Source organism: Pinus tabuliformis, chromosome 3_2 (genome assembly GCF_031772625.1).
Source record: "Pinus tabuliformis cultivar Carrire ecotype Pingquan chromosome 3_2, CPIR1, whole genome shotgun sequence".
Classification (NCBI taxonomy): Eukaryota; Viridiplantae; Streptophyta; class Pinopsida; order Pinales; family Pinaceae; genus Pinus; species Pinus tabuliformis.
Window position 1 is genome coordinate 557426463 of NC_142302.1, and position 11224 is coordinate 557437686.

At 36.6% G+C, this 11224-nt stretch overlaps 1 long non-coding RNA gene across 2 annotated transcripts; it reads left to right on the top strand.

Annotated features, from left to right (window-relative positions):
- Nucleotides 1-1432: 1432 nt before the first annotated feature.
- Nucleotides 1433-9404, top strand: LOC149181739 (uncharacterized). Of its 2 annotated transcripts, XR_016257032.1 has the most exons (5): nucleotides 1433-6003; nucleotides 6265-7109; nucleotides 7219-7282; nucleotides 7415-7683; nucleotides 7811-9404. It is a non-coding gene; the product is annotated as an uncharacterized LOC149181739 (long non-coding RNA). The 2 variants fall into 2 exon arrangements; XR_016257031.1 differs by having other exon boundaries at nucleotides 7415-9404.
- The last annotated feature ends 1820 nt before the right edge of the window (nucleotides 9405-11224 follow it).

The following is an 11224-nucleotide window of genomic DNA, read 5'->3' on the forward strand; positions in this document are numbered from 1 at the left end:
TTTCTTTTTTGTACAGAATCTGCAATTAGTTCTGGAATTTTGTGAAGGGTCAAAATATCTGCATTATATATATATATATTTCTGTGGTGGTCATTTTCCTGCTGTGTTCGGATCCCTGCTTTTCGAAAAGTTGGTGTATCTGTATCTCTGTCCTGGTAACTTAGGTGTTGGCTTTGTATTGCATCTGCTGTCCAATTCCTGTGGTGGTTATAACTTGTTCCTGTGGTGCTTGTAACTTGTTGTGGTATAAGAAAGACTGGAGTGAGCATGCTGCCACGGAAAGAGATGTGCTGCATCGTGGTGATGAAATGGTGCGGTGTCTGATATATGGATCCTGAACCTTTGATGATAAGTGTGCACCCTCAGATTGTTATTGAATGTTATTGTACATTTATATTGGTTTTAATTTTTATGATTTTATGGAAGCATATTAACTTAAGTGTCAATGAAATTATGACATGCACAAAAACACTGATTTCTGTGTGTAGGTCTGCACTTAGCCATTGATGCATTATAGATTTCATGTAAGCATATCAATTTTAGTATCAATGAACTTATGACATGCAGAGAAACACTGGTTTTCGTGTGTAGGTCTGCATTTAGCCATTGATGCATTATAGAAGTTCAAATCGACCAAATTCTAATAGTGTTATGTCAATTACACTTGAAAGTTGAACCATGAATCATTTTGTCCATGTAAGCCATATCAACAAAGAAAGTGATGATTCCAAATTGTCCTCTCAATTTTCCAATGAGCAGTCTTACTGTATCCTTTGCGCTTTAATAAAGACAGCGTTACATGCCTCCATTAAGTTATATATAGAGGGAGAAGTTAAAACACTATATTATCAAGGTGTAACATCCTCTTCTTCCATTTCAAGAAGTTTGTCCTTGCTACATTGTAGTGTGGAAATGATGCAAGGTCTTGTATATGAATTCTGTACCTTTGTTGATAGGTGTTCACTTTCAGATTGGCATAGTTTGTCAATGTACGTTTATATAGCTTCTATTATTTTACATTTTTATGTAAATATTTCACAATTTTATGTAAATATTTAGGCTCCAGTGTCAATGAATATAAGGACATCACCCTTTGCACTTTAATAAGGACAGCCTAGCGCATGCAAGCATTTGGCACACCTTCCCTATAAGATATCCACCAACCAATCTACATTGATCCTAATCTAGTCAAGGAAGAAATGCTGATTTGGCTATAAATTAATGAAATGTTGAGGTGATACTTTCATATCATTGTCAATCACTGTTGGCTAAATAACCATAAATTGTGAGCTCGTTACTTCGATCAAGTTCAGGATCAATCATGAAGTTGATTCTACTTTGCTTAGGAAAAGCAACAATCAACTTTGTCAACATTGTTGATGGAGTCCGGATAAATAAGCCCATGATTGCAGGAAAATGACCTTTGGCGAAAGATTTTACCATATAGTTGTTTCACAGAAAGGTCAGAGAGACATATACATTGCATTGAAAGTAGCCTCATGATAATGTATCATCATATATTTTTCCTGTAAGATGTCTGGGAGATTTTAAATATCAAATATACTTGAACTTAATTGGTTGTAAGTGGCTGATTTGGAAGTAAACTGTAACAGAACTAAATCCAATGTGCCAGATCAAATCACTTTCTTAAATCTTTCTCAAAATTTCCATTGTGCCGGATTAAATCCCTTTCTCAAATCTTTCTCAAATTTTCCATTGTGCCAGATTAAATCACTTTCTCTTTCTCAATTTTTTCATTACGCCAGATTAATCACTTTCTCAAAATTTTCAGATTAAACCGCTTTCTCAAATTCTCAAATTTTCAAATGTGCCAGATTAAATCACTTGCTCAAATTTTGCTTTTTCTTATTTCTTATTGAAATTTGCATTTGACTCTTTCAACCATTATGGTTTAATGAAAGTTGGATAAGGAAATTCCTTCCTGGGGTGAGGCTTTGTTGCAGGTATTCTCACTTCAATATTTATTGAAAATAATGATGGCAAGGAAATAATCTGTTGGACGAAATAAGAATGTTTCTAGTGTCTATGATTTTATTATTATATGTACAAGAAAGATGAACTTTATCTGAAGCAATCTGAAAATGTAAAATCTGAAACCTGACGTTGTGCATTGTGGTTCAACAAACCTGGCTATACTTGGTGAAATCTAGCTATACTAGGTGAAATCTAGTGCTAAATGAATTATATCATTTACAATATACCTGTTGTTCCAAGGGTTATTTTAGAACAATATCATTATCATCACCTTTGCATCGATGATCCATAGGCTCCCGTATGTACTTCACCAAGCTTTTCTTGCACTGGTAAAATTTGTGCTGTAGGGTTCCTTAATTTTTGTGTTGTAGGGTTCCTTTAAATGTTTGGAGCATTGTTCCCCTGGCTAAAAGACTTGTGATCTGTTTATTAATTGCAATTGTTTCTTGTCTGCAGTTACAATATATGTATAGGTTGTTTTCTGTGAGCCTGGCTGGTAGAACTTAGAAGTACTTCACAAATGTAAAAGCTTTGAGAGAACATGTGCAACAGAGTTACAGCCGTGTTTGTTGTGAAGTTTGTGGGAGTCAACAATTGAAGAAACAGATAAAAAGGTACATGTGCATTCATGAAAGCCAAACATGTGTGGAGAGGATAAAGTGCCCCTTCAACAACCACTTGCAAAGATTTACTAAAGTATGTTATTGATAATAATTGATAATTTTCACAATTTTTTGGTATGCAAATGGAAATTTCATTTCTTATTTAGTATGGAGTGGTAATCTAATTAGATTTCCTCCAGAAATCAAATCTCAATCAGCACATTAGAGCAGTGCATCTTGGATTAAGACCATTTAAGTGTAGATTTCATGATTGTGAAATGAGGTTCGCACATAAAGCTGTCAGAGACAATCATGAGAAGACAGGAAGACATTGCTTTGTAGAAGTGAGTCTAGCAACAACAATTTTTTGTTTTGTTTTTGTTTCTCTCTATATGTTATACAGTATTCCGTAGGTATCCTTTAAGTGTTTCTAGCATTGAATTAATGCTTCAAAAGGTCACTTTTTACTTATTCAAAGTATATGAATTAATGCTGATTGAGGATAACAAAAATGATAATTATTTTGCTAGATTTCAGGTCTCTGGGCCAGATGTCCCCATGTTTAAATGCCTTTGGAGCTGGACAAGCTGCAGCTTACAAAATGTTTTAGACAATTGATAGAAAGCTAGAGATTCATATATATGAAACAAATGGATTGGTACTTGATATATATGAAACAAATGGATTGGTATTTGAGGATATTCAGGGTGATATTGAGCTTAAAGATGGACACTTTGGGTATTCTGCAAGGCCTGTATTTTTTGGCTTCTCATGTGAAATATCCTTAGGTGCCACTCCAGCTTTAGTTGGAGAGAGTGGAAGTGGAAAGTCCACAATTCCAAGTCTTAAAGAGAGATTCTATGATCCACAAGCTGGTGAAGTGCTTATAGACAGTGTCAATATCAAACATTTTCATCTTTTTCAACTTAAGTGGATAAGAAAAAAATTGGACTTGTAAGCCAGGAACCTGCCCCCTTTGCAATCAATATTAAGGAGAATATTGCATATGCATAAGGAAATACAAGTTGTTGCAGAGCTTGCTAATGCGGCAAAATTTATTACCAAGATGCCTCAGGTTTCTAGAAATAGATCTTGATTATTCACAATTGTTAATGTTCCTCATTGTGAAATGCATTTCTTTTGCACATGGATTTTGTATATGTTGGCATTTGTGGTTGCTATTCCAAGGTTTTGATACAATGGTAGGAGAGCATGGTACCCAATTATCTCGAAGACAAAAGCAAAGGATTGCAATTGCGAGGACTATCTTAAAATATCTCCGAATTCTCCTCCTCGCTACCAGTGCCTTAGATGCAGAGTCTGAAAGAGTGGTTCAAGAAGCTCTAGATAGAATTATGATAGAACGACAGTTATTGTTGCGCATCGTCTGATTACTGTCAGAAATTCTGATATAATTGCTGTGGTCCAGCATGGTTCTATCCTTGAAAAGGGTAAACCTTTACAATGCTTCAATTTTTAATCGTTATCAACAAACAGCAAAGAAATCGACAATATGTTGGGCATCCACTTGATTATAGCTACGATAGTTCTTCTCCATAACTTCTACCAGTGATTTTAACATGTGCTTGGCAATGGACTTTGTAAAAATGTTCATCTCCATTCTTCATGCAACAAATTTAATTTGTATTTAGCAACAGGCTTAGTCAAATGACTATTCTTCATTACTCATGCCGATCTATTCATGAATCTGGGAAATGTTATTTTCAGGTTCACACTCCTAGCTCATCATGAACCCTTCCGATGCATACTCCCATCTTATACATCTGCAGGAAATGCATCAATCAAAAGAACACTGTGCAAATGATCCTGATCAAATGGAAATACATTTGGATGATTCCAATACCATTGGCAGGGTTAGTAGTCGAAAGTCATCTCTTAGACGATCTATAAGCAGTTGATCATCGGGAATTGGTGGTAGTTGTAACTCTGTTTCTTTTTCATTTTCCTTGCCTGGTGGAGTTGGTCTCCAGGAAAATGTTCAAGTAGGCAAAAGCAAGCCAAAGAAGGGCTTCATGAATTGGTTTTCGTCCAAAAATCAGGGAGATGTGGAGGATGGTCAGGTAAAACATGGAAAAAATGTTCTTGTTTTACGCCTAGCATCTCTCAACAAGCCAGAGACTCTAGTGTTCATACTGGGATGCAATGGGATCCATTGCAGCAGTTGTGCATTGGGTTACATTTCCTATTTTTTGTCTCTTGCTTTCAAGTGTTATTGCCAGTTTTTACGAACCTCCACATCAGCTTCAAAAAGATGCCAGATTAGTGTTATTGCCAATTTTTATGAACCTCTACATCAGCTTCAAAAAGATGCCAGATTCTAATTTCTGGGCACTTACGTATAGTTTTAGCAACAACATGCCTCCTCATGAGACCAACACAGATGTACTGTTTTGCTGTTGCTGTGGCAGACTTGTGCGACGTATACGATCATTGACATTTAGTAAGATTGTTTACCAAGAGGTTGGATGGTTTGATGATAGTGAAAATTCAAGGTCAGTAGATGGAGAGATCTCTTACTGTTTTGTTAATGGGAGGAAAACTCTCCAAAGGGTAAACACTAAATTTGTATTCTCCTTGGGTAGACATTAGATATATCATATTGGGGATTATCTTAACTCCAAATTTCTATTCCAGTGGTGCAATCGGTGCAAGATTATCAACAGATCTGCGACAGTGCAGATTATGATGGGACATGCTTTGTCACTTGTTGTTCAGAATATTTCAACAATCATTGCTGGTATTGTTATAGCCTTTTAAGCAAATTGGAAGGCACTTTTGATATTAGCTCTCCTACCTCTGCTAGGTCTTCAAGGTTGGGTTCCAGTGAAGCTCTTGCAGGGTTTTTCTGCTGATGCAAAGGTTAAGAATGTCATTCGCTGAAAATAGTGTACAGCTGCTGATGCAAAGGTTAGGAATGTCATTCGCTGAAAACAGTGTACAGACTGCATACTGATAGACATGGTTTACAAATCATATGAGAATATGTATAATTGGACAATTTTTTCAATTGTGATTCATGGTTTAATGCAAGTAGACTCTCAAATATAGACCAGGCTGACTTTTACTTTCCTAAAGAGCTTTACCATTTGGGACGTTATTACTAATAGAAAGGGATCACAGTCCAGGTGATATATGAGGAAACCAGTCAGGTTGCAAATGATGCTGTTGGAAGCATTCGAACCGTTGCCTCCTTTTCTGTTGAGTACAAGGTGATGAGCCTCCTCAATGAAAAATGCTCTGCTTCCTTGAAAAGTGGAATTCGACTGATTATAAGTGGACTTGGTCTTGGAATAGCAAATTTCCTGTTGTTCTCAGTATATGCAGTCAGCTTTTGGGTAGGGGCTCAGATGGTCGAACATGGGGAAACAACCTTAAAGTTTTCAGGGTAAGGACTACTTAATATTAGTTTGCCTGTTTGAAAATTTAATGAACGAGAATCCAATAATTATTAGGTGATATTGGAATAGCTAGAGTTACTAGATCTATAAAAACTCGTCTTCATAAGTTTATTTCTTCGAACCTCGATTGAAGAACTTGCAATTAACTGCAATGATGTATTCGCTAAGAAATGTGTTTTCCATTTGGTTTCAGATATTTGAAATGGCAGTCTCATTCCATTCCTAAGCACGTAGAATGTTTGTTGCAGGTCTTTTTTGCTCTCACATTGGCTGCCTTGGGGGTTTCTCGGTCAACAGGCCTGGCTCCTGATATTGCAAGGAGTCAAATCATCTGTCAATTTAGTGTTTGAAATTCTTGATCGGAAATCCAAAATTGATCAAGCGATGTTTCCGGAATTTCGGCATTGTCTGCAGCTACAACATATGTACAGGTTGTTTGCCGTGAGTCTGGCTGTTTAAAGTATTTTACAGTTGTAAAGGCTTTGAGAGAACATGTTCAACAGAATTACAGGACAAGTGGGCTGATAGGATTTTCATAGAGCACTCATATTGTCTTAGTGGATATTGGGTTGATATTGTGGAGACTTATGAGAACATCACAGAGAATTATGAGGCGATGGAGAAGGAGAACCCAATGTTGAATAAGAGACATGCAGAGAAAATAAACAGATTATGCAGAGATGAGGGAGCACTACATGCGGGGATAATGATGATGTAATGGTGAGGAGAAGGCAGCCATTTGTGACACATTTTACAGGATGCCATCCGTGCAGTGGAGGCCACAATAAAATTTACCACGCTATGTATAAAGTACAGAGCTGTTGTCAGAGTCAAATGCACACATAGCCCATGGTTATACCCAGAAATAGGAAATAAGTGTTTTTCATTAAATTTCAGTGCTTGATTGCAGCTTCTTCTTAGCGTCCAAAGACAAAGACTATCTGAGTGACATTGGACAGCAGAAGTTAAATGTCAAATATTGTCAAATTAAAATCGAAATCGGTTTTCGTGTTTCCAATGACATTGGGCGTATTTTAGCTGCCATCAAGTCTAAGAGGAATCCCTGTGTCGAAAGAATATCCTGAATATGCTGGTAAATATGTTGTCAAAATAAATTATATTGAATTTTAAAGTTAATGTGAGTTCAATTTTATTATTAATAACTTTAAATATGGATGTGGTGTTCAATATTATTGCAACAGTCGGCATCGAGGAGTCAATTGTAGGGGGAGTGGCGGTGGTCTTCCTTAACATTTTTGTTTTCAGGTCTGCTAATTTTCCGACAGAATTCTGTCCTTATTACTTCCAGTTTCCAGTCTTGAGAGACTGCTAGAGGTTTTAGTCAAGCTGTACTATTGCAATAATATGCTTATGTCTGAACTGAATTGTCTATTGCAGAGACATACAAGATTGGGTCTGCTCCACGGGATGAATGGTACTTCTTCAGTCATAAAGACAAGTACTCAACGGGCGCTCTCACAAATAAAGCCACAGCTGCATGCTTCTGCAAGGCAACTGGCAGGGATAAAATCATATTTATGAACTGTAAGGGAATTGGCATGATGAAAACACTTGTATTCTACACAGAGCGAGCCCTTCGTGGCCAAAAAAGAGAATTGATTATGCATGAATACCGTCTAGATGCCAAGGAAAAACTACAGGTAAACGTAAGTGCCAGCATTCCATGCTTGTTTATACTTTTACAGCTGATTTCGTACAATTATTCCACTAGAATTTAATCAGGGGCAGCAAGGGCAGAATGTAACAGTACTAATTTAGAGACTAATTATCTAGGATTTGCAGAAGGATGGGTGGGTCATGTGCTGTGTATTCAAGACCTTCGTTTACGTATAAAGAAGCTACAAGCTACTGTAGATTACCTCCAAGATGATAATATATGGGGAAGACTGCAGGTGTTGCAGGCAATTCAAGATGATAATATATGGGTAAGATTGCAGGTGTTGCAGGCAATTTAAGCTACGGTGCCTGAACATACATTGTTCAGTTGGTGAGGGAAGCCGAACTGATTTATGCCATCAATGATGAACTGGGGAGCTTGGAGCTAATTGATAGCACTTTGAATATGGCTAGAAATGTAATTTCTACAGTTTATAGAAACTTAGAAAATGTGAATGAAGTGTTTGTATATTCCAGAGGATTTATATTTGACCCATGACATCTAAGTTCAGTATAATGTATGTAAAATGTTTACTAGGTTGTTTTCTTTCGTAAGAAATTCAATTGCATGGAGCTTTATTTTTAGCAGATTATTCAGCGCAGCATTATGGGTATTTAAATCTTACAATGTTGAAGCTTGTAACATAATAAAACTTGTTCACCAGGTTGTTTTCTTTTGTAAGAAATTCAATTACGTAGAGCTTTCGTAAGAAATTCAATTGCATAGAGCTCTATTCGTAGCAGGCTATTCAGCTCAGCATAGTGGGTATTTAAATCTTACAATGTTGAAGAAGCATCACTTGTAACAGCATAAAACTTGTACTTGAAGCATTACTTCTAAAACTCATCTACAGTTTATCGAAATTTAGAAAATGTTAATGAAGTGTTTGCATATTCCAGAGGATTTATATTTGACCCATGACATCTAAGTTCAGTATAATGTATGTAAAATGTTTACCAGGTCTCTTGTCACTTGGACTCTGCACCAAATGATGAACGTAATGTTTATGGTGAGAAAAATGAGAAGAAAGGTTCCTCCAAAAGTGTTAAAGAACCACTACCAAAGGGAAAGGGAAGCAATAGAATCTATAGCAAGCATGAATGTTCAAAAATCACTGAAACCTATAAAGAAGGAATCAAAAGAGGTGAATGGAATGCTCAACAGGATTCTCAAAGTTGCAGCAAGAGCATGGATGTGGTTTCTTTCACATTTTCATCTCCTATGAGGTCTACAGGTGGATCCCAAACAAGAATTCATTCAATGGAGAAGAAGCAAGGTCAAGCAGTGGATGATTGGAGAGAAAGAAAGACCACCTGTTGGAGAGATCCTTGCACAGATAGTGAACCTGAGAAAATCATATCAGAAGTAACATGCTCATTTTCATCTTCTTTCAAGCCTGCCATGTTAGGAGGAGATAGCTTAAATTCTATTTTGGAACATAAGTTGAGAGAGTTAACTATTAGTCATGGAGTTGACCTAGGCGCTAGAAATTCTTTCAAGGATTCCATTTCTAGTAAAACAACTGCATCTATACTTCATGACTTGATTATCACACTCTTTGAAGATGTGCTTTTTTTTTATAGTTACATTGGGTTGCAATCTCTTCAAATTGTTCTGAAGTTTAATGGACTTATAATAAGGTTTTGTTCTTTGTTTTTTCACCTTTATCTCATAGCTACCATCGAATTCTTGGTGGTTTCAGCTGTAACAAACAGCTTTGGGCACATCAGTTAAAGCACCATCATGTGGAAAATTCAAAATCAGTTATTTTTGAGAGGGTTGCACTGCATTGAATATGAAATATCATTTTTTGGGATTAATTTTTTATACAAAGTCATTTATCTATGTTCTATCCCCCATGAGGATCGACTGATGACAAATTTCTCATGAGCTCCACTTAGCATTATGTGCATCAGGTAATGCTCATAGGAGTGATGAAGTGGGACTGAAACTACTAAATGAATCACATAGCATCACTCATCAATTCTAGGACTTGCACCTGGTAACCATGACTACTTGGGAAGGTTACCCATCCCAAGACACCTTTGGCTCAAGTGCACTTAACCATGTAGATTTTCTCTATAGTGAAGCTCATTTAGCTTGCTACCCAGTTTGCAAAACCTTAGCAAGTATTATGGTACCAACAGTAGTTGGGTTTTGTTAGTTTTCAATTTCTTCAATGGATGAAGGAGATTTGCAGTTAATGATGATGATGACCAGAAAACATAAAATGCAATGTACATTGCCATTTGCTAATGAGTTAACTTATAAATATGTTAGTGTTAACTATTAAGGGCTTAGAAATATGTTATTGTTTGACAAATTTATAAGCTAAAGGATAATGGCTTATGAGATGTCATATTTTGTTGTTGACAGAGCTTAAGCAACATTAACTTCCTCTTGTAAGAATTAAGAAAATAATGAAATCTGATGAAGATGTGAAAGTGGGAAGATTGTAGGTCTCTTCCTTATTTTTAAGCATTCTCAGCCAATGGATTTTGTCTTGCATGTTGGACTATAGGAGCATAAACTACAGGATTTTTATTAATGTAGGCTGCAGATATTTACTGTAGACACTTTTGAAAGTAGTCACATGCCATCATATTTCCTGGGTGGAAGCTCAGAAATCACAGTCTCACCTCTATAGTACTTCCTTCTTTGTTTACAGATCATATGTTGCTTCAATTTCATTAGGATTTTATCTGTTGTAATCTTCTTTTCTGTTGTTTGCCTAAGGAAACTATTGCTGAACTTCATTGTCCTGGACAAATCCTTCTAGTGCCTTACATTTGATGAAGGCTGCATCCTTTGCAGGTTGACTGAGCATAGGCCAAGAAGGCTTCCCACGTGATTATTTCTATCCAATGTTGTAGATATGCCATTGACTTACTACAATTGTCAATTGTAGCTACACTTGCATTCTTGGGCTTTTCCTATGGATTTGTGTGCTCTGTGCCTATAAAGGGTTACTTCAATTGATTCTGGTTGCATACCTAATTGGGGAGGAACAATGCTAAATCCTACAGGTATTGACCCTAGTACTCATGGGTTGTTTCTAGACAAACTGATGTCTCATGCCATCGTGCTGCTGATGCTATTAGCTTGTTGTACCAGCTTGTATTCTCATTCCCCTGATCCTGGATTGCTCTGAGGAATAATATAGGGATTGTCAACCTGGTAACCAACTCCCCAAATGCTTGTGTGGGAAATAAAATACTCTCCTTCCCACGAAAACAATGCACATATTCTAGGTTAATGTAGGTAGAGGATTATGTCTGTCTACTTCCTCTGCGTGAAAGCTTCTTTTCAATTTAACCGAAATCATTCAATGTTTGTGCTGGAGCCAAATTGAAAAGCCTAAAACTTTTTCTTTGATGTATTTTCAAGCAAAATTCATAGAGAAATGTACTAAGAACCAAATTTTGGAATGAAAACTTCCATGGACTAGTGTGGGAAAGCCTTTATGCTTTTGTTGGGATTTTGATTATGCTTTAACATTAGTGGTGATGAGATCTTAAGACCCAAGTTTG